Here is a 24,803-nt window from a genome sequence, read left to right as displayed (position 1 = left end):
TCTGTGTCTCACAAACACCAGTTCACAAGTTGTGAAGTATCTTTCATGTCAGCTTACAGGAAAATAATGACACACTTGTTCATTCAGACATGCACCAAACCGTTTCCAGCGCTCAGAGGGGTGGTGGAAAAAAGAGAGAGCTGTCGAAACAGTTTAAAAGCAACAAAAAAAAAGGTGGGATTTCAAAGACGTAAAGGGGAGCTTCAGCTTATGTCATGTGGGCCCACTTATAAACACAGGGAATATGTCTGGAGGGCGGGGCACAGAGGGATGGTAAGGAGAGGAGGAAAGAAGTGAACGAATGAACGATTTGACATGTTCCCAGAAAGGGGCCTGTGTTTAAGAGGTTTCCCAAACACATTCCTACACTTGGGGTCTCCCTGTGCCAGGTTTACAAGGTTTCTTTTTCTAAACATGCAATGCAAACTGGACCTAGGCCTGTATTTATTCACGGGAGAAGAGCCAGAGACTATGTACAGATTAGGTTGTTCTCTGTTGGACCCAAATCCACTTTTGAGAAAGATGCTGAAATGACTGGAATTTTGTTGATCCTCCACTGATTTAATTTATGATTTACTTGAATGTTTATGTTACACTTGTGTAAATTCTCTCTCTTGGATTAATTCCAAAAGTTGTAAATTAAAGTTTATATATGAGAAGTCTTTGTACATTCATTAAAAATTAAGTCCAATTACACATTGATGGTGGAGACCACCGACACACTCAGTAAACAATTAATTTATGGTGGAGACCACAGACACACTCAGTAATCAATACATTGATGTTGGAGGCCACCAACACACTCAGTAATCAATACATTGATGGTGGAGACCACCAACACACTCAGTAAACAATACATTTATTGTGGAGACCACCAACACACTCAGTAATCAATACATTGATGTTGGAGGCCACCAACACACTCAGTAAACAATACATTTATTGTGGAGACCACCAACACACTCAGTAAACAATACATTGATGGTGGAGGCCACCAACACACTCAGTAATCAATACATTGATGGTGGAGACCACCAACACACTCAGTAAACAATACATTTATGTTGGAGACCACCAGCACACTCAGTAAACAATTCATTTATGGTGGAGACCACCAGCACACTCAGTAAACAATTAATTTATGGTGGAGACCACCAGCACACTCAGTAAACAATTAATTTATGTTGGAGACCACCAGCACACTCAGTAAACAATACATTCATGGTGGAGACCACCAGCACACTCAGTAAGCAATTAATTTATGTTGGAGACCACCAGCACACTCAGTAAACAATTAATTTATGTTGGAGACCACCAGCACACTCAGTAAACAATACATTCATGGTGGAGACCACCAGCACACTCAGTAAACAATTAATTTATGTTGGAGACCACCAGCACACTCAGTAAACAATACATTCATGTTGGAGACCACCAGCACACTCAGTAAACAATACATTCATGGTGGAGACCACCAGCACACTCAGTAAACAATTAATTTATGTTGGAGACCACCAGCACACTCAGTAAACAATTAATTTATGTTGGAGACCAACAGCACACTCAGTAAACAATACATTCATGTTGGAGACCACCAGCACACTCAGTAAACAATACATTCATGTTGGAGACCACCAGCACACTCAGTAAACAATACATTTCCAGATCCTTCTTTGAAAAATCCACATCAATCGAACCAAAAATGAAATAAGAGAGCAAGCACATCAACACTAGTTCACATATCACAGGCTTCGTCCATAAAGGCCAATATCTTGTTTAATAAGAACACTTGGGAAAAATAACACTTACAATATCACAAACATCTCTAAGCAGACAGTTATCGGCACACAGTAACTTACTGTCCAAAAACCGTGTAAACGTGTTTATACCACTTGAACATTTTTAATGGAGGATGGGTATGTGAGGGAAGCCATATTGTCTTAGCAGAGCTGAGCAGTCCCTTCCCACTGGGCAAAAACATGTTGATTTCCACGTCATTTCAACAAAAATGTCAATGTGATGACTGTATGATGACTTCATCAACTTTTAACTTTAATCTAATGACATGGTGAAATGATTTGGTGATTTCATGTTGAATTCTCATGAGTTGAACTGACGTCTGTGCCCGGTGGGTTTAATCCTGGGGTCAAGGCTGCAGCGTCTTCAGAGTGGTGGACTTGAGTCAACATGGTCCTTAAAATAATCAAAATAATAACAATACATTTCATTTGTATAGCGCTTTTCAATCCAGCGCTATCTCAAAACTAGACATATATACATATGATGATTCCACTGTTATGTGGCCTTGGCCCATATACAACAAAGCTGCTGTTGCTGCTCATGATTTACACATCTGCTCTTCCTTCACTGTACTCCTCTCCTTTGATTCCTTGTCTCCTTTGTTTTTTTTCTCCCTTTTTTGTGCTTTTTATTAGTTCATCTCCACTGTTATCAGAAGCCACCTGTTTTGGGTTAACCGTTAATTGCGATGTGATGACAAAGTGTCGTTGGGGGCTACCATAAACTGGAAGAACGACTTGGTGATGATGAATGGTATAGAATGTGTTTTTCGAATATATTTAGCCCAACTAGAATGTTTTCTTTTGGTAAAAACATAATAATGATCAAACAGAAAGGCAGACGTACGGATGCTTTTAAGTTTTACCTTTCCTCACACTTAGCATATTCCAAGGGCCAAGTATGCCAACACTCAAATAATTGGTGGAATAGTAAATTACCCCTTCCAGACTACTTGATCTTTTGCATAAACAATCCCTAATGATGTGTTTAAGATTGACTATTAACCTGATAGAGCTTGCCTCAGAATGCTTTTCAAGTCTGTTTTTCCCGTTCAATGGCACAACTATTAGAGGAATGCCCCGGACAAGCCAGAAATCTGCTGCTTCATGCAGGCTAAAAGTAGAAAGAGAGCGCAAAAGGAAGGGTGAGGGGCGAGAGAGGGGGAGGAGGGAGAGAGAGAGAAAAGTCCGACGTTTTATGTTTCTGGATGTGGTCTATGGAGGAATGATGTCTTTGTATGTTTTGATAATCAGAATAAATCAGGGGCTGATGCGTGACTTGGTGCAGTCTGGGTGCAACCACTTGTGGCTTTGTCGGAGGGGGGTATCTGTAATTAGCACATTATCGTGAGTCGCAAAAGGCCAGAGACAAACAGCAAGGCTCACGCTCTCGTCTCTCAGCCAGCCTGCCCACCCATGGCTGTCCTGTCCACTCACACAATACTGAACCCCTGCAGGAAGAAAGAGCTCACTGCACTGAGGCTAACTGCCACAAACACACAGGCACGCATGCACTCTCACTGGCGCAATCACACGTGCACAAACACAGGCAAGTAGGCATGTACACACACACGCACACACACACACACACACACACACACACACACACACACACACACACACACACTGTTTGCATCTCACAGTTGCCCTAAGGCAAAGAGAAGGAGAGTAGAATAGAAGGGAAACGTAGACAGGTTGCTTCCCACCATCAGGGCTGTGTTTATGCATGGTTAGGTCAACCAACACAGTTTTCAGATGTGTTCACATCAGCTGGTCGTGGCATACTCCACATACCAGATGGTAACATCGTCAGTTCTCTCTCAGGACATTGCTCTCTAAGTGCTAGTCAAGACCAGAGGTCTATCTTTAGACTATCAGCAGACAGCAGAAACAGGAGGACAAGAGAAATAAAAGAACAGCAGATATAGTTTTATGACACATTCAAAGTAACTTGACACCCTTCCTCCTTACTACTGGGAGTGAAACACCTCACCAGCTGCAGACCCTTACCTAGCCTCACATTAAAATTGGCTCATTCAAAAATCCACCTCTCTATCCTCAGTGTGAGCCACTGCCCTGCCTTATGCCCAGCCTCAGCAATGTCCTTATATGCAGCCCCAGCAATGCACACACTGCACAACCCTATACCCAGCCCCAACCCTAGACTCAGCTCGTAATCCTGCCTAAGACGCAGCCCAGCCTCTCACCCCAGCCTCTTTCTCCATAGCCATCTCCAGCCCCCTTTCCTGTACACCCTTTCCCCGCCTGGTTGCTCTCTCGCCTGCCTGTGAGTAGCTAGCCTAGCGCTGGCAGAGGCCTCGTTTACCTTAGCTCACCCCTTTTAGGTAACACCTCGGCCCTGCCAAGCCTAGCTGTGAGCCCACTATACAAGAAAGTACACAGCGCAGCACGAGCACTCTCGCCCGCCTTCATTCATTCAGCGCTGCACAGAGTGAGAGAAGGAGAGATGAAGGAGCAGTGGAGGGGGGTGGGGCTGCCAGCACGGTTACGCACCGCTGCTGCTTTTTATTCCCGTCCTTTGGGGCTCCGTGATGGGGGCACGAAAAGCAGGTAGAACCACGCCACACCGCAAGGGAGGGGGAACCTTGCTTTCCTGCGAGTACACATATCCCCACACACACACTGGCCCTTGTTTGGACACTGTGCTAACAAACCTCCAAACGAGCTTCAACGCCATACAACTCTCCAACTGCCTTTAAATGCTAGTAAAACTAAATGCATGCTCTTCAACCGATTGCTGCCTGCACCTGCCTGCCCGACTAGCATCACTACTCTGGACAGTTCTGACCTAGAATATGTGGACAACTACAAATACCTAGGTGTCTGGTTAGACTGTAAACTCTCCTTCCAGACTCACACTTCCAGACTCAGCATCCCCAATCCAAAATTAAATCTAAAATCGGCTTCCTATTTCGCAACAAAGCCTTCTTCACTCATGCCGCCAAACATACCCTCGTAAAACTGACTATCCTACTATCCTCGACTTCGGCAATGTCATTTACAGAATACCCCCAACACTCTACTCAGCAAACTGGATGTTGTCCATCATAGTGCCATCCATTTTATTACCAAAGCCCCATATACTACCCACCACCGAGACCTGTATGTTCTCATTGGCTGGCCCTCACAATTGCAAAAATCTCTGAAGCTGGAGTCTTATATCTCCCTCACTAACTTTAAGCATCAGCTGTCAGAGCAGCTTACTGATCACTGTACCTGTACACAGCCAATCTGTAAATAGCACACCCGACTACCTCATCCCCATATTATTACTTGCCCTTTTGCACCTCGCACATCATCATCTGCACATCTATCACTCCAGTATTAATGCCAAATTGTAATTATTTTCACCTCAAGGGCCTATTTATTGCCTACCTCCATACTCTTCTATATTTGCACACACTGTACGTAGATTTTTCTATTTTTCTTTTCTTTTGTGTTATTGACTGTACGTTTGTTTATGTGTAACTCTGTGTTATTGTTTTTGTCACACTGCTTTGCTTTATCTTGGGCAGGTTGCAGTTGTAAATGAGAACTTGTTCTCAACTGACCTACCTGGTTAAATAAAGGTGAAATAAATAAATACAAATAAATAAAAACACAAACGTAGATGGATATACACTCACATGCAGATGGATACACACTCAAACGTAGATGGATACACACTCAAACGCAGATGGATACACACTCAAACGTAGATGGATACACACTCAAACGTAGATGGATACACACTCAAACGCAGATGGATATACACTCAAACGCAGATGGATACACACTCAAACGTAGATGGATATACACTCAAATGCAGATGGATACACACTCAAACGTAGATGGATACACACTCAAACGCAGATGGATACACACTCAAACGTAGATGGATATACACTCACATGCAGATGGATACACACTCAAACGTAGTTGGATACACACTCACACGCAGATGGATACACACTCAAACGTAGATGGATACACACTCACACGCAGATGGATACACACTCAAACGCAGATGGATACACACTCAGATGTAGATGGATACACACTCAAATGTAGTTGGATATACACTCAAATGTAGTTGGATATACACTCAGTGGGTCTTTAAGGGCGTGTGTGTGGGTTACATATTTAGGTCAGGCATTACAGTATGTCTGGGTCACGGACACGGGTGTTATGTGGCCTGCCCATTAAGAATCACTCAATTCACCCCTGACAATACACACAAATATAACTGCAAATATTGTAGATAACAGAGGCGGCTTGTGGAGATTGTTATTCATTCATTATTTCCAACTAACCCTCGCCTATGGAGGTGTGGATGATGTCAACTCGGTGCTGCCTAAGCTTTCACCAACTTTCAACAAGTCCAAAACAGAAATAACAAGACACGGACGATTATCGAACCTGTTAACATGTAATTCGTGTTTTGGCCCCTGTTGCCAAAACACTGCTTCCACACTCCTGTTACGTCATATAACATTGGATCGGCGTCTGGAGGGGAACTAAACAATATAAAGGCCTTTCTTTCACTCACAGGTATCTGGGTTGAAGAAGTCAACTGTAAGCACAGATCTCAGATTCACCTCACTGAACACAAATCAGTGTCTGGTTGGGGCAACTTGTTTGGAGCTTTGGGATTGTGTTGCCTCCAGCGGAGTCCTGCTCTGGTCCCTGTCAACCTGGCTGTCAATATCAAGGCAAAACCAGCACAGCTGGCAAAGAATAGGCCCCCCAAAACTACCACAGGAAAAGTCATATTGTGTGATTTCCCGTTTCGATGGTGATTAAAACCTCATGGCAAATGTCAGGTGACCTCTCCTTATAGTAAACAGAGAGAGGAACAAATCATCGCTGGGGAACGTGAAGGAGGACAGAGGAAGAGGGAACAGCGAGGCTGCAGCATTTCAGTTCCCCTCACTTCCAGACTCAAACACCTATCCCACCCGTTTGAGCTTATTTGGGTGGTGTGTGGTAGCCTGCTGATGCATTGTATTGGGAGGCCAGACCATCTCTTCAGAGAGAATGACCTGCTGACATATAATTTCAATTATACTGTTCGATGCAGGCAGAATTGAATTGCTTTAGCCATTAGCTGCCAAACTAACCCTGAAACAGATGACCATCCTACCCATGACAGATTACAGAGACATAATTATAGATTGGCAGGTAAGGGTGCTCTCGAGCAGCTAGATGTCCTTTACCATTCGGCCATCAGATGTTCCACCAATGCTCCTTATAGGACACATCACTGCACTCTATACTCCTCTGTAAACTGGTCATCTCTGTATACCCGTCGCAAGACCCATTGGTTGATGCTTATTTATAAAACCCTCTTAGGCCTCACTCCACCCCTATCTGAGATACCTACTGCAGCCCTCATTCTTCACATACAAGACCTGTTCTGCCAGTCACATTCTGTTAAAGGTCCCCAAAGCACACACATCCCTGGGTCGCTCCTCGTTACAGTTCGCTGCAGCTAGCGACTGGAACGAGCTGCAACAGACACTCAAACTGGACAGTTTTATCTCAATCTCTTCATGATGTATTGTTGTCTCTACCTTCTTGACCTTTGTGCTTTTGACTTTGCCCAATAATGTTTGTACCTTTTTGTGCTGCTACCATGTTGTGTTGCTACCATGTTGATGTCATGTTGTGTTGCTACCATGCTGCCTTGTCATGTTATTGTCTTAGGTCTCAATTTATGTAGTGTTGTGTCTCTCTTGTTGTGATGTATGTTTTGTCCTATATTTATATTGTATGAATTTTTTTATTTTATTAATCCCAGGCCCCCGTCTCGGCAGGAGGCCTCTTGTCTTTTGGTAGGCCGTCATAGTAAATAAGAATTTGTTCATAACTGACTTGCCTTGTTAAATAAAGGTTAAATAACAATAAATAAATAAATAAAATTGCTCAGTATGTGTGCCTCCTCAGTCGGTGTGATGTGTGTGCCATTGTTGACGTTTTCTTCCCCAAGAGGAGGAAAGGGGAGTCCAGACTGTGACTTTAGAGAAAGATAGGAAGTTGATGCTTGTTCATTGTCATGTCTGGTTTGAACAGCTGTGGAAATTCTCTTGAATTTAGAAATTTCAGAAATGCTCTTAAATGTTGTTTATCATCTGTTCCCAGTCAGCTCCATCTGGGCCTCATTTATAACTTTTGTGTCAATTTAACACTAAATATCTGCATGTGCTTTTTCTGAAAAGATGGCACACGCTCAAAAATATAGAGATTTACTGTATAAACTTGGCGCATGCTATACATACGCATGTTTGCCATTATAAATCAGAACGGTTGTGAAACTGTGCGCGTGTGAACAAGCATTATAACTCCACCTGAAAAATGTCCATCATTCACCTTTTATGGTGACAATAACGCCCTGATTGGCTGTATCCTTTTGATGTACTGGAATTAGGCCAAGACAATATCTAAGGAAATAGTGATGCATGGTGAACTTGATGTCTTTGTAGGGGTTGTCAGAATGACAAAAACACTTGCACATTGCTGTGGACCTGTAAACAGATCTTTTCAATTCGATAATGTTTTGCATGTACTGTTTCCGGAATTTAAATAAGCTGCACTGCCTGCGAATTCTGAAACATTGTCTACTCTGGATAAAAAATGAAAACTAGCCTACAGTATGCATACTTACTGTGGTAGCCTGTTCATTCTACTGTATGTTATAAGCCGCACTCCCGTTCGGATTTATCATATCTAATAGGTACAATGAGAGACACGCATGGTAATTTGTTGTATGGCTACTTCAGGAATATGAACTCATGCCCAGAATTGTTTATGATACTGTATATGTACTGTGTCATGTTTCTAAATTAAATATTGTCTAATCAAGAATTTTGACATTACAGTATTCAGACACAGAAGCCTACAAATGTCAATGGAAAAGGTGAATAGTCTGTTCTAACATTAAATGCCGTTTCAGATTGGGTCAAATATAGCAAAATACTTGAAATAGTTTATCTATTTACTACTGTGAAGAGGGGCCAATTAAAAAAGAGATGGAATGAGTGGATACACACTCATATGGAGATGGATACAAACTCAAACGGAGATTTAGTTTGGTCAGGGTGTGATTTGGGTGGGCATTCTATGTTTTGTATTTCTTTGTGTTTGGCTGAGTGTGGTTACCAATCAGAGGCAACTGTCTATCGTTGTATCTGATAGGGAATCATACTTAGGTAGCCTTTTTTCCCACCTGTGTTGTGGGATCTTGTCCTTGTATTGTTGTTGTTGAGCCCTACAAGACTGTACGTTTCATTGGTTCTTGTTTTTTGGGTTATCATTAAAGAATATGATTAACCTACCCCACGCTGCATCTTGGTCCCTTCTTTAGATGAGCGTTACACAAACGTAGATGGATACACACTCACACGTAGATCGATACACACTCATAATTTTAATTTTACGAGGCAAGTCAGTTAAGAACAAATTCTTATTTTCAATGACAGCCTAGGAACAGTGGGTTAACTGCCTGTTCAGGGGCAGAACGACAGATTTGTACCTTGTCAGCTCGGGGATTCGAACTTGCAACCTTTCGGTTACTAGTCCATCGCTCTAACCACTAGGCTACCCTGCTCGAAAGAAACACTTGCGCTCACACGCCCACGCCCACACACAGACACTCCCACTCACACGCACAGATGGCTACACTAACACACTCACAGACACACAGCCAGGGATGCTTCTTAAGTGCCTGGCTTGAAGTGATACTACACAGCGAGAGAACATAGCAGCTAAGAGAGAGAGGATGCAACCTATATAAGGGAGGGGGAGAGGAAGGGAGGGCTCCCCCTCTCTATGAGTAAGGTGGGTTTGAAAGCAGTGGATATACACTCAAACGTAGATGGATATACACTCAGTGGGTCTTTAAGGGCGTGTGTGTGGGTTACATATTTAGGTCAGGCATTACAGTATGTCTGGGTCACGGACACGGGTGTTATGTGGCCTGCCCACTACGACTCACTCAATTCACCCCTGACAATACACACAAATATAACTGCAAATATTGTAGATAACAGAGGCGGCTTGTGGAGATTGTTATTCATTCATTATTTCCAACTAACGCTCGCCTATGGAGGTGTGGATTATGTCAACTCGGTGCTGCCTAAGCTTTCACCAACTTTCAACAAGTCCAAAACAGAAATAACAAGACACGGACGATTATCAAACCTGTTAACAAGTTTATTTATTTATTTTACCTTTATTTAACTAGGCAAGTCAGTTCAGAACAAATAATTATTTTCGATGGCGGCCTAGGAACAGTGGGTTAATTGCCTTGTTCAGGGGCAGAACGATAGATTTTTACCTTGTCAGCTCAGGGATTCAATCTTGCAACCTTTCGGTTACTAGTCCAACGCTCTAACCACTAGGCTATCCTGCCAGCCTGTAATTTGTTTGGCCCCTGTTGCCAAAACAATGCTTCCACACTCCTGTCACGTCATATAACATTTGATCGGCTTCTGGAGGGAACTAAACAATATAAAGGCCTTTCTTTCACTCACAGGTATCTGGGTTGAAGAAGTCAACTGTAAGCACAGATCTCAGATTCACCTCACTGAACACAAATCAGTGTCTGGTTGGGGCAACTTGTTTGGAGCTTTGGGATTGTGTTGCCTCCAGCGGAGTCCTGCTCTGGTCCCTGTCCTGCTCTGGACCCTGTCCTCCTCTGGTCCCTGTCCTGCTCTGGTCCCTGTCCTGCTCTGGTCCCTGTCCTGCTCTGGTTCCTGTCCTGCTCTGGTCCCTGTCCTGCTCTGGTCCCTGTCCTGCTCTGGTCCCTGTCCTGCTGTGGTCCCTGTCCTGCTCTGGTCCCTGTCCTGCTGTGGTCCCTGTCCTGCTGTGGTCCCTGTCCTGCTCTGGTCCCTGTCCTGCTCTGTTCCCTGTCCTGCTCTGGTCCCTGTCCTGCTCTGGTCCCTGTCCTGCTCTGGTCCCTGTCCTGCTCTGGTCCCTGTCCTGCTCTGGACCCTGGCTGTCAATATCAGACGCAAAAGCCTACTAATGTCAATGGAAAAGGTGAAAATTTGTTCTACCGTTATACTGCGCTTCGGATTGAATCAAATATAGCAAAATACTTGAAATAGTTTATCTATTTCCTACTGTGAAGAGGGTCCAATTAAATGAGAGATGAGACGAATGGTAGCCTATCCTCACTTGTTGTAGGCCTATAGGTTATTTCGCAAATATGAAACAATCACAATCAGAAAGGGTGAGGAATTTATTCTGCGATGATCATGGAGATGAAATAAATAATAGGAAGTAGATGCCTATTTCTACCTATTTTAGAATGCAAAGATCAAATAAAATTGCTCTTCTCACTAACATCAAATGATTGTTACTATATTTAGCTACCTGTTTTTTTGTTATGAATAATAATGTCATCATATATTCCTGCAGAAGGCTACTACTAGCTACTTTTGCATTCCTGCAATGCAATACTTCAACCACTAGAAACTGTGTACATATGGTCTCAACTCGCAGGAGGATAAGTACATTCTCACCTCAAGTTCAGTTTTTATTTGATTCTAAATTATATTCTAACAAAAACTGGCGCATGCATGTTTTTTTGCATATTTTGTGTGTACATATTTTGCGGCCACTGGGATTTTCTTCCAAACCTCGCAATTGTGATTTTTTTTTACATTTATAAAATTACAGACTCAAGAGCTTCAAACTGGTATATCATACACTGCAGTTGGAAAAAGTTGGGAAAAGCTACGCTGCTTTAAAAGCTGATACACTTGTAACCCCACTTTTGAGAAAAAGCCTTTGTAGAGGTTTTGAGATTTTGTAGAGGTTTTCACACTAGCTAGAAAGCTCTTCTTTGTGTACGCCCATTCAGCATCGTTCACACCCCACCCAACTCTTTGAGATTTCACATTTGAATGGGTTTCTTTTGTCTCCTTTGTTTAGCTAGCTAAACAAGTTCATGAGCACCAGTTCAATTCAGGGCAGCACGGCCCTGCTGTGAAGTATGAACTAGCATCAAACGGCCCTGCTGTGAAGTATGAACTAGCATCAAACGGCCCTGCTGTGAAGTATGAACTAGCATCAAACGGCCCTGCTGTGAAGTATGAACTAGCATCAAACGGCCCTGCTGTGAAGTATGAACTAGCATCAAACGGCCCTGCTGTGAAGTATGAACTAGCATCAAACTGCCCTGCTGTGAAGTATGAACTAGCATCAAACGGCCCTGCTGTGAAGTATGAACTAGCATCAAACTGCCCTGCTGTGAAGTATGAACTAGCATCAAACGGCCCTGCTGTGAAGTATGAACTAGCATCAAACGGCCCTGCTGTGAAGTATGAACTAGCATCAAACGACCCTGCTGTGAAGTATTAGTTAGCATCAAACGGCCCTGCTGTGAAGTATGAACTAGCATCAAACGGCCCTGCTGTGAAGTATGAACTAGCATCAAACGGCCCTGCTGTGAAGTATGAACTAGCATCAAACGGCCCTGCTGTGAAGTATGAACTAGCATCAAACGGCCCTGCTGTGAAGTATAAACTAGCATCAAACAGCCCTGCATGAACTAGCATCAAACAGCCCTGCTGTGAAGTATGAACTAGCATCAAACGGCCCTGCTGTGAAGTATGAACTAGCATCAAACGGCCCTGCTGTGAAGTATGAACTAGCATCAAACGGCCCTGCTGTGAAGTATAAACTAGCATCAAACGGCCCTGCTGTGAAGTATGAACTAGCATCAAACAGCCCTGCTGTGAAGTATGAACTAGCATCAAACGGCCCTGCTGTGAAGTATGAACTAGCATCAAACGGCCCTGCTGTGAAGTATGAACTAGCATCAAACGGCCCTGCTGTGAAGTATTAGTTAGCATCAAACGGCCCTGCTGTGAAGTATGAACTAGCATCAAACGGCCCTGCTGTGAAGTATGAACTAGCATCAAACGGCCCTGCTGTGAAGTATGAACTAGCATCAAACGGCCCTGCTGTGAAGTATGAACTAGCATCAAACAGCCCTGCTGTGAAGTATGAACTAGCATCAAACAGCCCTGCTGTGAAGTATGAACTAGCATCAAACGGCCCTGCTGTGAAGTATGAACTAGCATCAAACAGCCCTGCTGTGAAGTATGAACTAGCATCAAACGCCACCTTCCGGAATCCAGTCACATTAAAATGAGAGCATGTTGGAGTTACCACATATTTCCTATTGGTGTCACATTGCAAAATGGCTTTATTGAGTGCTAAAACATGTTCTTGCAATATAAGACGAATGTTTTACCCTAACTGGAGAAACCTGGAGGCAGGATTTTCTTAGCAGTAGCTTCCTCCTGAGTGTGTAAACGTTCCGTAATGTGTCTCGGCTGACTGAACAGACAGAGGGCATCTCTGAGCTTTGGCCCAGACGTCTCTCCTTCATGTCTGTCCCGCTCTCTAAGGCAATAGTATACTAATCAGTCAGAGAGTTTCCATTCACTTATGTTGACGCAGCCACGGCCACTTCTCCCCAGTGTCCACGGGCTCTCTCTCCCCTTTCATCTGTACTGTCAAGTTAAGCCTCGGAGAAGCAACAGAAAATCATCCGTCAGTCCAAATGCGTGCAGAAAACATGTTGGTTTTCATTTCACTTGAGATCAATGCGGCGGCTCGGGGACGCCCAATTATTTCGCATTCATTATAGACCACAAGAAAACCCGCCCTCGTCATGTCATGGTCGGTTGGAAATATCTCCTGCCTATAAAAGGCTTTAGAACATCCTCTGAGAGAAGCGTGGCCTTTCACAGCACACTGTCAGTAAAGACTAGCATGGTGCAAGAGATCCTTTGAAGATTGTAATGACATTATTTCAAAGTAGCTACCAGAGTGGGGATCAATGCCCTGCAATGATATCAATTGAAAGTTGACCCAAACTAAGCAATAGATTGTTATCTTCATTTAACTTTCTTTGCCAACACATTGCTTCGCAGTGGCAGACAGGGCTTGGGAGGTTTATGAGCTAGGAGCATCACACTACAGTACCACCTCAATCCTGCACCCCTCTCTGTCCAATGGTGGTGCTGGTCGGACAGATACAAACAGACATTTAAAGTGGGAGGTTTGGGTCTGTATAGTACACTGGCATTCTGGGTCTATTACAAATGAGGCAGGATGAAGGTTAGAAAGATAAGTGAGAAAGAGTAGACAGAGAGAGAGACTGAAGAGAGCAAGAAACAGAGAGAGAAAGAATTTGAGAGAGCAGGGTCTTTAAACAGTTACCATTGAATGCATCTGCGGTAAGCATTATGACAAAGTCCCTCTCCCCTCCCCTCCTGAGTTAGCCCCAGGTAATAAAGACTAGAAAAGCCTACTACAGTATATCAGAGAGGGCCTAGCATGGCCTGTTTGATTTGAGTGCAGTGAGGCTTGGTCAGCCACCACACAGCCCTCCAGGGCTCTCAGCCTGGGGCAGGGAGCCAAGCTCTCCTAACCTCTCCCACTGACTGGATACCACCAGGGATCCCCACAGCCCATGCAGGGGCCACAGGGGCTGACCACAGAACTCGGAACTGGACGACCCTCCACCGATTCAAACAACTTGACCCAGGTTGTCTTGAGTAATCAACCAATAAGGTCTGAGGGCTGGAGGGGTGAGAAGAGAAGAGGTGAGAAAGATGGAGGAAGAGAAAAGAGAGAGAGAGAGAGGGAGAGGGAGAGGGAGGAGAGGGAGAGGGAGAGGGAGAGAGAGAGAGAGAGAGAGAGGGAGAGGGAGAGAGGGAGAGAGAGGGAGAGACAGTGTTCTGACATGTGAGGCACCCTCACATGCATCTCCCCTCCAGTTCACCCTGATCAATGGTTTTCTGGAGTGACTCAGCACTTGCTATAATTGATTCCATATACTACTATATGTAGTGTGTTACGTACACATTCCAATGTAATACTAATTTTGATACAATTTTATAGGTGGACAAGAGCTCACAAGCCCAAGTGAAATTAGAAAGAGGGCGGTAGAGTTCTATGCTGAGCTGTACAAGTGTGAGTACAAAGAGGATATAACAGTTCCTTGATGGGATCCCACAGGTGGCTGCAGAAGTTCAGGTTGAGCTAGATCTAATCCAATCAAATTATTAGTCACATGCGCCAAATACAACAGGTGTAGACCTTACAGTGAAATACTTACTTACGAGCCCCTAACCAACAATGCAGTTTAAACAAAAACAAATTAAAGAGCAGTAGTAAAATAACAATAGCTAGACTATATGCAGGGGGGAACAGGTACCGGAGTCAATGTGTGGGGGCACCGGTTAGTTGAGGTAATATGTACATGTAGGTAGAGTTATTAAAGTTACTATGCATAGATGATAACAACATCAAATAGTCTGGGTAGCCATTTGATTAGGTGTTCAGGAGTCTTATGGCTTGGGGGTAGAAGCTGTTTAGAAGCCTCTTGGACCTAGACTTGGAGTTCCGGTACCACTTGCCATGTGGTAGCAGAGAGAACAGTCTATAACTAGGGTGGCTGGAGTCTTTGACAATTTTAGGGCCTTCCTCTGACACCGCCTGGTATAAAGGTCCTGGATGGCAGGAAGCTTGGCCCCAGTGATGTACTGGGCAGTTCGCACTACCCTCTGTAGTGCCTTGTGGTCGGAGACTGAGCATTTGCCATACCAGGCAGTGATGCAACCAGTCAGGCTCAATGGTGCAGCTGTAGACTCTTCTGAGGATCTGAGGACCCATGCAAAATCTTTTCAGTCTCCTGAGGGGGAATAGGTTTTGTCGTGCCTTCTTCACGACTGTCTTGGTGTGCTTGGACCATGTTCGTTTGTTGGTGATGTGGACACCAAGGAACTTGAAGCTCTCAACCTGCTCCACTACAGCCCCGTCGATAAGAATGGGGGTGTGCTCAGACCTCTTTTTCCTGTAGTCCACAATCATCTTCTTTGTCTTGATCAGGTTGAGGGAGAGGCTGTTGTCTAGGCACCACACGGCCAGGTCTCTAACCTCCTCCCTAAAGGCTGTCTCGGCGTTGTCGGTGATCAGGCCTACTACTGTTATGTCATCGGCAAACTTAATGACGGTGTTGGAGTCGTGCCTGGCCGTGCAGTCATGAGTGAACAGGGAGTACAGGAGGGAACATAGAGCAACCATTGTCTTTGCAGGAGAAATACACTGCATTAAACGGCATGGAAAATGGACATTGATGGCTTTTCAGTTGACTTTTTAAGTATTTTTGTGCTATGTTGGAGAGGATTGACTAGCAGTAGTTAACGATAGTTTGATCTTACTACCGATAAGCTGCAGAAGGGTTGTCCTCACCCTACTGCTAAAAAAGGGTGACCCTAGGGAGGTAAATAACTGGAGGCTGGTGGCCTTATTGTGCACTGATTATAAGATTCTGCCCAAGGCTTTGTCCAACAGGCTGAGGGAGGTGATGGGACAAATCGTACACACTGACTAGTCCTACTGTGTTCCCGGCAGGATTTTTGATATGTCTCTAGGGCTATTGGGTTGGATGCTGGTCTAATTTCAATTGATCAGGAAAAGGCAGTTGACCGAGTTGAACATCAATACTTGTGGTGCACCTTTGAGGTATTTGGTTTCAGCTCTGGTTTTATTGCCATGATCAGGGTGATATATGGTGACATAGAAAGTGTATTGAAAGTTAACAGTGGCTTGAGTGCTCCTTTTAAAGTGTGTAGAGGTATTAGGCAGGGGTGTTCATTGTCAGGAATGTTATATGCCATCGCTATAGAGCCACTACCAAATAACATTAGGAGTCGCATTGAAGGGGTGTGCCTTTCAGAGGATATTCCTCCTATTTGTGTCTCAGCCTATGCTGATGATGTAGTTATTTAAGTGAAAAATCAAGCAGAGGTGGATAGTTTGAGTCTCATGGTTGATCAGTTTAGGGGAATATCCTCTGCAAAGGTAAATTGGGGAATGAGGCGACTATGGAAAAAATTGGAATGGGGTGGATGAAATGGTGGAAGGGAGGATGAGGAGTTGGCATTGGTTGTTATCTGTCATATAGTGTGGAACACTATTATTGTTAAAAATGTGGTTGCCTCTGCATTGTGACATCGGTTGTCATGTTTAGAGCCACCATCTAACCTTCTGGCTAAAAACAGGCAATTATTGTAGATTTATTTTGGGATTAATAAAATTGGGTTCCACAAAGTATTTTGTATTTGTCAAAAGAGGAGGGGGACAAGGTCTTGTAAATCTTGCTAATAGGGCTGCTGCTTTCCAGTTCCAGTTTATTCAAAGGTTGCTTTGTGGACCGGAAAATGTGGTTTGGAGAGGGGTGGCAGGTTTTGTATTACAGCAGGTAGGGGGATTAGGTTTAAAGAAGGCTTTATTTTTGGTTGATAGTAGCCTGATTTATAGGGAGGGAGTACCTCCGTTTTACAGAGACCTTCTTAGGGTTTGGAGTATAATGAAGGTGTCCAGAAGCAGTGTCAGTGCTTTGGCTGCTGGAGGAACCTCTGGTGTATTATGGGGCAAGACTGGATTGTACAACTGCAGCTGTTCCACATTTCTCCAAGATTCTGGTGAAGGGCAAAATCATCACCCTAAAACAGTTCATGGACATGGCTGGGCCCACCCTAAGGGATGGAGGAAGGGTGGCTGAACATTTGGGGGTGAAGTCGGAAAGGATTGTCGGACAACTGCTGAGAAGCTGCAGGAAGGCTCTGTCAGCAGAAGAGAGGATTATGCTTAACAGTCAAAAGAAAAAGGTACAAGATGGAAACGTCCCATTTTCAAGACTAGGGATTACACCTAATATCTCAGAGTCAGAAAGAAAGGCGTTATTACTGGATTTAAGAGAGTTGGAAGAGGTGGATTTGGATGAGATGAATGGGAAGGATTTATATAGGGGGGTATGTCAAGGTTTTGAATAAAGATACATAAAAAAATAGAAAATACACTCCTTGGAGAGTAAAACTGGGCCTTGATGACAAGGTAAAGCCAGCATGGAGAGCACTGTACAAGCCACCGTTACAAAAGGGTACTGGTGATATGCAATGGATGGATTTGCATGGCAACATTGCATATAATGCTTTTGTTTCTGTCATTAACTCAGATGTTGGAGATGAATGTCCTTTTTGTAATATAAGAGAAACAATTTTTCACTGGATTGTGAGAGAATAAAGCCTCTCTTTGAAATACGAGTCTTTGTTAACAGCTGTAGGTGTCACGTTCTGACCTTTATTTCCTTTGTTTTGTCCTTATTTAGTATGGTCAGGGCGTGAGTTGGGGTGGGCAGTCAGTTTGTGTTTCTATGTTTTTTCTATTTCTGTGTTTGGCCTGATATGGTTCTCAATCAGAGGCAGCTGTTTATCGTTGTCCCTGATTGAGAACCATATTTAGGTAGCCTGGGTTTCACTGTTGGTTTGTGGGTGTTTGTTTCCGTGTGAGTGTTTGTCGCCACACGGTACTGTTTCGGTTTGGTTATTTCACGTATTCGTTTATTGTTTTTGTATTTCATAGCGTTCAGTGCTTTTCTTATTAAAATCGTCATGAACACTTACCACGCCGCATCTTGGTCCGATCCTTACTCCTCTTCAGACGAAGAGGAGGAAATCTGCCGTTACAGTAGGGGAGATTTTCAATAACACCGTTTTTATTTTGGTGTTTCAATATAGTAAGCAACAGAAAATAAAATGTCAAATGTTAAATTATATTTTGGGACAAGCTAAGATGTCAATATTTCTGAGTAGAAAACATAAGATAGAAACAGATATGGGCAGGGTGTAAAATGTGTTTTTAAGGGATTAGTCAAAGTGAGAATAAGTGGTTTTTGAGTTCTTCCCGACTGTAAAAGATCTGCCATTGTTTGATGAGAAGTGGGTGTTAAGGTCGTGTGGAAAGACGGACCAAGCCGCAGCGAGATTTGAGTTCCACATATTTATTTAAAGTGAAACTTCTAAACAAAATAATAAACAAACACCGACCGTGAACAAACTTAGTGCTACATGCACTCACTCAAAAACAATATCCCACAAAGCAGGTGGGAGATAGGGCTTCCTAAATTTAAAATTAGAGACAACGATTACCACCTGCCCCCCTCCCCCAAAGGTCCGCAAAACCTGAAACCAAATGGGGAGGGTAGGGGGTGACTAATGTCGTTGGTGGTTCCGGTGCGGGTCGTAGCCCCCGCCCCAACCATGGATCCAGCCATGGAGCTGGGTTGGATGCCGCGCCCGGACTGGGCACAGGCTCCGAGGAACGCTCGGGTCATAGAGCTTGGTTGGACGCCGCGCCTGGACTGGGCACCGGCGCAGAGGAAGGCTCATGCCCTGGAGCGGGACTGGACACCGTGCCTGCACTCGGCACCGGTGCAGAGGAAGGCTCCGGCCTAGGAGCGGGATTGGGGAGGCGCACTGGAGGCCTGGCGCGTGGAGCCGGCACAGGTGGCACCGGACTGGTGACTGGTGACACGCACTTCAGGGCGGGTGCGGGGAGCTGGCACCGGACCGTACCGGGCTGGGGAGATGCACTGGAGGCCTGGTGCGTGGAGCCGGCACAGTTGGCACCGGACTGGTGACACGCACTTCAGGGAGAGTGCGGGGAGCTGGCACAGGATGTACCGCGCTGGGGAGGCGCACTGGAGGCCTGGTGCGTGGAGCCGGCACAGGCGGCCCCGAACTGGTGACAGGCTCTTCAGGTCGAATGTTGAGCAGAACACACTTGACCAACATCTCTCTCCTCTCTCTCTCCCCCAACTTCTCCATCGCCTCCCTGACAGTCTCTGGCTCTTCCTTCTGCTCAGCTGCCAGCTCCATGTGACCCCCCCAAAAAAATTATCTTGGGGTTTTTTGTGGCAGCGGACTGAAGACACGTCTTCATGGCGAGTGCGAGGTACCGGCACAGGACATAGCGGGCTGGGGAGGCGCACTGGTGGCCTGGTGCGTGAGGCCAGCACAGATGGCCTGCGCTGCAGCATACTCCTCGCCAAAACCTCTCTCCGGTATCCCTCGTTGAACTCCTCCAGAGTTTGCCATTCGGGCTCTGGCACTCCCCGCTGCTCAGTCGACCACCCCACGTGCCACCCCCCCAAAAACAAATCTTGGGGTGTCTGTGGACGTGGCCACCGGCGTCGTCACTGTCCTTCTTGATCTTTATGCGACTCCATGGCATGCTGCTTGGTCCTTGCTTGGTGGGATATTCTGTTATGGTCGTGTGGAAAGACGGACCAAGGCGCAGCGTGATTTGAGTTCCACATACTTATTTAAAGTTAAACAAAACCATAAACAAACACCAACTGTGAACAAACTTAGTGCTACATGCACTCATTCAAAAACAATATCCCACAAAGCAGGTGGGAGATAGGGCTTCCTAAATATGATCCCCCAATTAGAGGCAAATATTACCAGCTGCCTCTAATTGGGAACCATATAAACCAGCCACATAGAAAATAAATGACTAGAACACCCCCCTAGTCATGCTCTGACCTGAACACCATAGAGAACCGAGGGCTCTCTATGGTCAGGGCATGACAGTGGGCTTACGAAGGAGCAGGATGTTTTGTAGAGGAAGGTAAAACTTTTTTTTGTTGATGAAATAAGTTGAATGTAAATGCTTTTTATTTTATGTTCATGAAGATTGACACATTTGTTGTTTACATTTCTGAAAAGACACATTGTGCCATTATTTGTGTTAATACTTGAGTATAAAATAAAGCTTTATAAAAATGAATCTCTCTTTCTCTCTCAGTCACCAAGGCCCAGCCGAGACAATTACACAGTGGACCAATTTCAAACGAGCACTTTATATTTGCAACGGGCAGCCAAAGGTGCTAGCCATCTCTTCTGTTAAACTGTCAGCACTTGTTCCCTCAGCTCCACGTCTGGGCCGCTTCTTCTTCCCTTCTTTCCAAACAAGTACACACACACAGTCAGGCAGTCAGGTACGCACAAACACAACAACTGTATGTAGCCAAAGGGATCCTAAAAGTAGGAAAAAACAGCAATGATCAGGGACGGCTCTAGCCTAAGATTTGGTTGAGGGGTCCCGCACCTTGCTGAAAAACATTTTACGGTGGAGAGCAATTTTTAACTTTTACATTTAATTTCCTACAATTCTACCAATTTTTCCATTAGGCGGAGAGACATTTTTGCAGTTTTAAAGGTTTCTTACAATTCTGCACATTTTGCCATGACTTATGCCATGTTAATATGATATCTGAGTGAGAATGACAAAATCAAATGGGGGCCCTCTGGAGGTCAGGGACCCTGGCACATGCCCTGCGTGCCCGGTCGGTATTTGGCTATGATTACTCCAAGTTTAGATAGCTGGCTAGACTAACTACCAATCTAAAAATTGACATGTCTAATTGTCAGCTAATTGAGTGACTGACATAAGAGAAAACCTGCACAACAAAATGTTGAAATTGCATCTGGTGTATTCTACTATTATTACTCTGAATAGTAAGTTGAGACCCTGACTGAGTTCCTAAAAAATGGGGACCCCCTAACGCCCGGGGGCCCTAAGTGACCACTTATGTCGCTTAGGCCTGGAGCTGGCCCTGGCAAAGAGGGAGGTGAGAGGATAGGCAGGAACAAGGAACCATCGGAAATGGGAACACATCTCAGTAGGATTAGGTAGTCTCGTAAACCAGACTGTAGGCAAAAGCAATGACTAGGGTCTGGTTTCAATGATGGACTTTTTTGGCATAGAGGAACTACCTCACTGCCTACGTCGATCAAATTCCAGGGACTCTCCAAACAAATCACGAGGCAGACGTGCCAGAACATTGCCACTCAAAACCAAAGTTTGCAGGTAAAACCTTTGCAAACTAACCACTTGCGAAATGCACTCATAACAAATAACCTCTGTGATATCCATCTTGATAACAAATATGTAGTGTTTTATTCAAACGGATAAAGTAGTGACGTAGGCAGTGATGCAGTTCCTAAATGCCAAAAGAATCCATCATTGAAACCAGACCCTATACACTGGTTTTGCTAGGGTCGGGTTTACGAGACTAAGGAGGAGGGGCGCACCCAAAAGGTCAAGTTGCACATAATAGTCCATATTTTTCTAATCATGCCGAGGAGATGTCTGAAAGAGATAGAGTGCAGCCCTCTTTGGAGGTAAATAAGAAACTCTGGAGAGTCCTGTCGAGAGAAAGAGCACATTGGCAGGATGATGCTGTATTTATTGTTCAAACCGTATGTAAATGGGAATAGCTCATAACACCAAGGAGAGATGGAGGGTTCAAAGGAAAACAATGGACAAGTTGTTTTGTTTCTTAATCTTGATAGAAAAACTCAATAAATCTCTGCAAAATACATCTGTTTACAAAAGGCATACCCCCCCCCCCAAAAGAAAATACACCGCAGGTACACACACAGATTCCCACACACAGGCGCAAACACATTGTTAGACACACACAATTCACAGTTACCAGGAGTGTTGTTCTAACATTGAGACCGTCGGAGACAAACGAGACCTCACAGTTATGTGGTTGACAGAATGAACACTTGGTGTGGGGACTTAAAGAATGTTCTGTAAGATGGACGCCCCAACCCCCCCTAATACTTCCCATGTACGGGGGCCAAGCCACAGCCACCAGAAACCCTAAAAACAACCTCCAGTGGGCCCCAAAAACCACTGCAAAGAAAATACAAACAAGGAGCTAAAAAAGCGAAAGGCAGACAAAAACACATGAAAAGAAGAAAAGATGAAGTAAGCTCAGGACACTTCCTCTTTCCCTCTAGATGTCTCACCCAACCATGAGTAACGCAGACATGGTAAAAGTAGCAACATTACTTGTGTTTCTGTTGAAAATAAGGCAACGTTGCCAGATTCTAAACACAACTAAACAGCATATGTTCATCTGTTACTGTTTATTATCTTGGAAAATACAGGAATTGGTGCATGTGGCCACAACAAAGATAATCAGTGACTCTCACTGAAGATATTTGTACGTAATTCATGGTCTGTTTTTATAGTTGTTGATAATGCAGCAAAAAAAAGCTACTAGGAAATCATGTGACTAGAATATCATTCCTAAACCTTGAGCTGTATCGTTTTTATACATAGTTCTCTCTCCCTCCCCTCTCTCATTGATAAATATGCCTGCCGACAAAGTCAAAAATTATAAGATGCCCTTTTGAATAAGAGCCAAATAAAAGTGGGCTGGTTGGGGGACAGAAAGAGGAAGGGGTGGAGAGAAAGAAAGAGAGAGAGGAGGAGGAAGAGAGCGCAGACGTAGGGTGAACCCATAGGCCTGCATTTCAATAGGCCATTTGCTAATCTGACATCATTGGGTCTATTCAATTCATTACCTGGGACACAATCACCATTATGGCTGCAACCCAGAGATTTGAGCCGCTGCTGCCTTGCGTCGACGTTAACTCATTGATTAAAAGCTCTCTAGAGAGGCTAAAAAGGCAGAGCAAGAGAAAAAGTATGCTCCCTACATTCCCACAGAAAGATTCCAGCTAACCATCCTTGTAAATGGCAAAATGATGGATCCCGATGTGATCATTTATAGTTAAGTGATTCATTACGTAAGACCTTGCTATAGTAGACTAGTTAAGCTCTATCAACATGTGCATAGAATATACAGTACACATACATACACTACCGGTCAAAAGTTTTAGAATACCTTCTCATTCAAGGGTTTTTCTTTATTTGTATTATTTTCTACATTGTAGAATAATAGTGAAGACATCAAAACTATGAAATAACACATATGGAATCATGTAGTAAACAAGAAAAGTGTTAAACAAATCTAAATATATTTTATATTTGACATTCTTCAAAGTAGCCAACCTTTGCCTTGATGACAGCTTTGCACACTCTTGGCATTCTCTCAACCAGCTTAACCTGGAATGCTTTTCCAACAGTCTTGAAGGAGTTCCCACATATGCTGAGCATTTGCTGGCTGCTTTTCTTTCACTCTGCGGTCCGACTCATCCCAGACCATCTCAATTTGGTTGAGGTCAGGGGATTGTGGAGGCCAGGTTATCTGATGCAGCACTCCATCACTCTCCTTCTTGGTAAAATAGCTCTTACACAGCCTGGAGGTGTGTTGGGTCATTGTCCTATTGAAAAACAAATGATAGTCCCACTATGCCCAAACCAGATGGGATGGTGTATCGTTGCAGAATTCTGTGGTAGCCATGCTGGTTAAGTGTGCCTTGAATTCAAAATAAATCACAGTGTCTCTAGCAAAGCACCCCCACACCATAACACCTCCTCCTCCATGCTTTACGGTGGGAAATACACATGCGGAGATCCTCTGTTCACCCGCACCGCATCCGACAAAGACACAGCGGTTGGAACCAAAAATATCACATTTGGACTCCAGACCAAAGGACACATTTCCACTGGTCTAATGTTCATTGCTCGTGTTTCTTGGCCCAAGCAAGTCTCTTCTTCTTACTTGTGTACTTTAGTAGTGGTTTCATTGCAGCAATTCAACCATGAAGGCCTGATTCAAGCAGGCTCCTCTGAACAGTTGTTGTTAAGATGTGTCTGTTACTTGAACTCTGTGAAGCATTTATTTGAGCTGCAATTTCTGAGGCTGGAACTCTAATGAACTTATCCTCTGCAGCAGAGGTAACTCTGGGTCTTCCTTTCCTGTGGCGGTCCTCATGAGAGCCAGTTTCATCATAGCACTTGATGTTTTTTGCGACTGCACTTGAAGATACTTTCAAAGATCATTACATTTTCCGGATTGACTGACTTCATGTATTAAAGTAATGATCGACTGTCATTTCTCTTTGCTAATCTGAGCTGCCCCCGCCCAGGGACTGTATTGACACCAGAAACAAAGACCTTTCTTCTAAAACTCCTTCATACTATTCTTGTTCTGAGAAATGAAGGCTATTCCATGTGAGAAATGTCCAAAAACTGAAGATCTCGTACAACGCTGTGTACTTCTCCCTTCACAGAACAGCGCAAACTGGCGCTAACCAGAATAGAAAGAGGAGTGGGAGGTCCCGGTGCACAACTTAGCAAGTACATTGGAGTGTCTAGTTTGAGAAACAGATGCCTCTGGGATTCTGGCCTTCTAGGTAGAGTTCCTCTGTC

General features: G+C 44.2%; 1 protein-coding gene across 1 annotated transcript in view; it reads right to left on the bottom strand.

The window, feature by feature from the left end:
• LOC112219326 (astrotactin-2-like) overlaps positions 1-24,803 on the bottom strand; it is a 407,720-nt gene that overhangs the window by 26,318 nt on the left and 356,599 nt on the right. The gene's annotated exons all lie outside the window — the stretch shown is intronic.

This window comes from Oncorhynchus tshawytscha, linkage group LG20, assembly GCF_018296145.1.
Source record: "Oncorhynchus tshawytscha isolate Ot180627B linkage group LG20, Otsh_v2.0, whole genome shotgun sequence".
In the NCBI taxonomy this organism is placed as follows: domain Eukaryota; kingdom Metazoa; phylum Chordata; class Actinopteri; order Salmoniformes; family Salmonidae; genus Oncorhynchus; species Oncorhynchus tshawytscha.
Note: the sequence above shows the minus strand (reverse complement) of the source record. Positions and strands in the feature narration are given on the sequence as shown.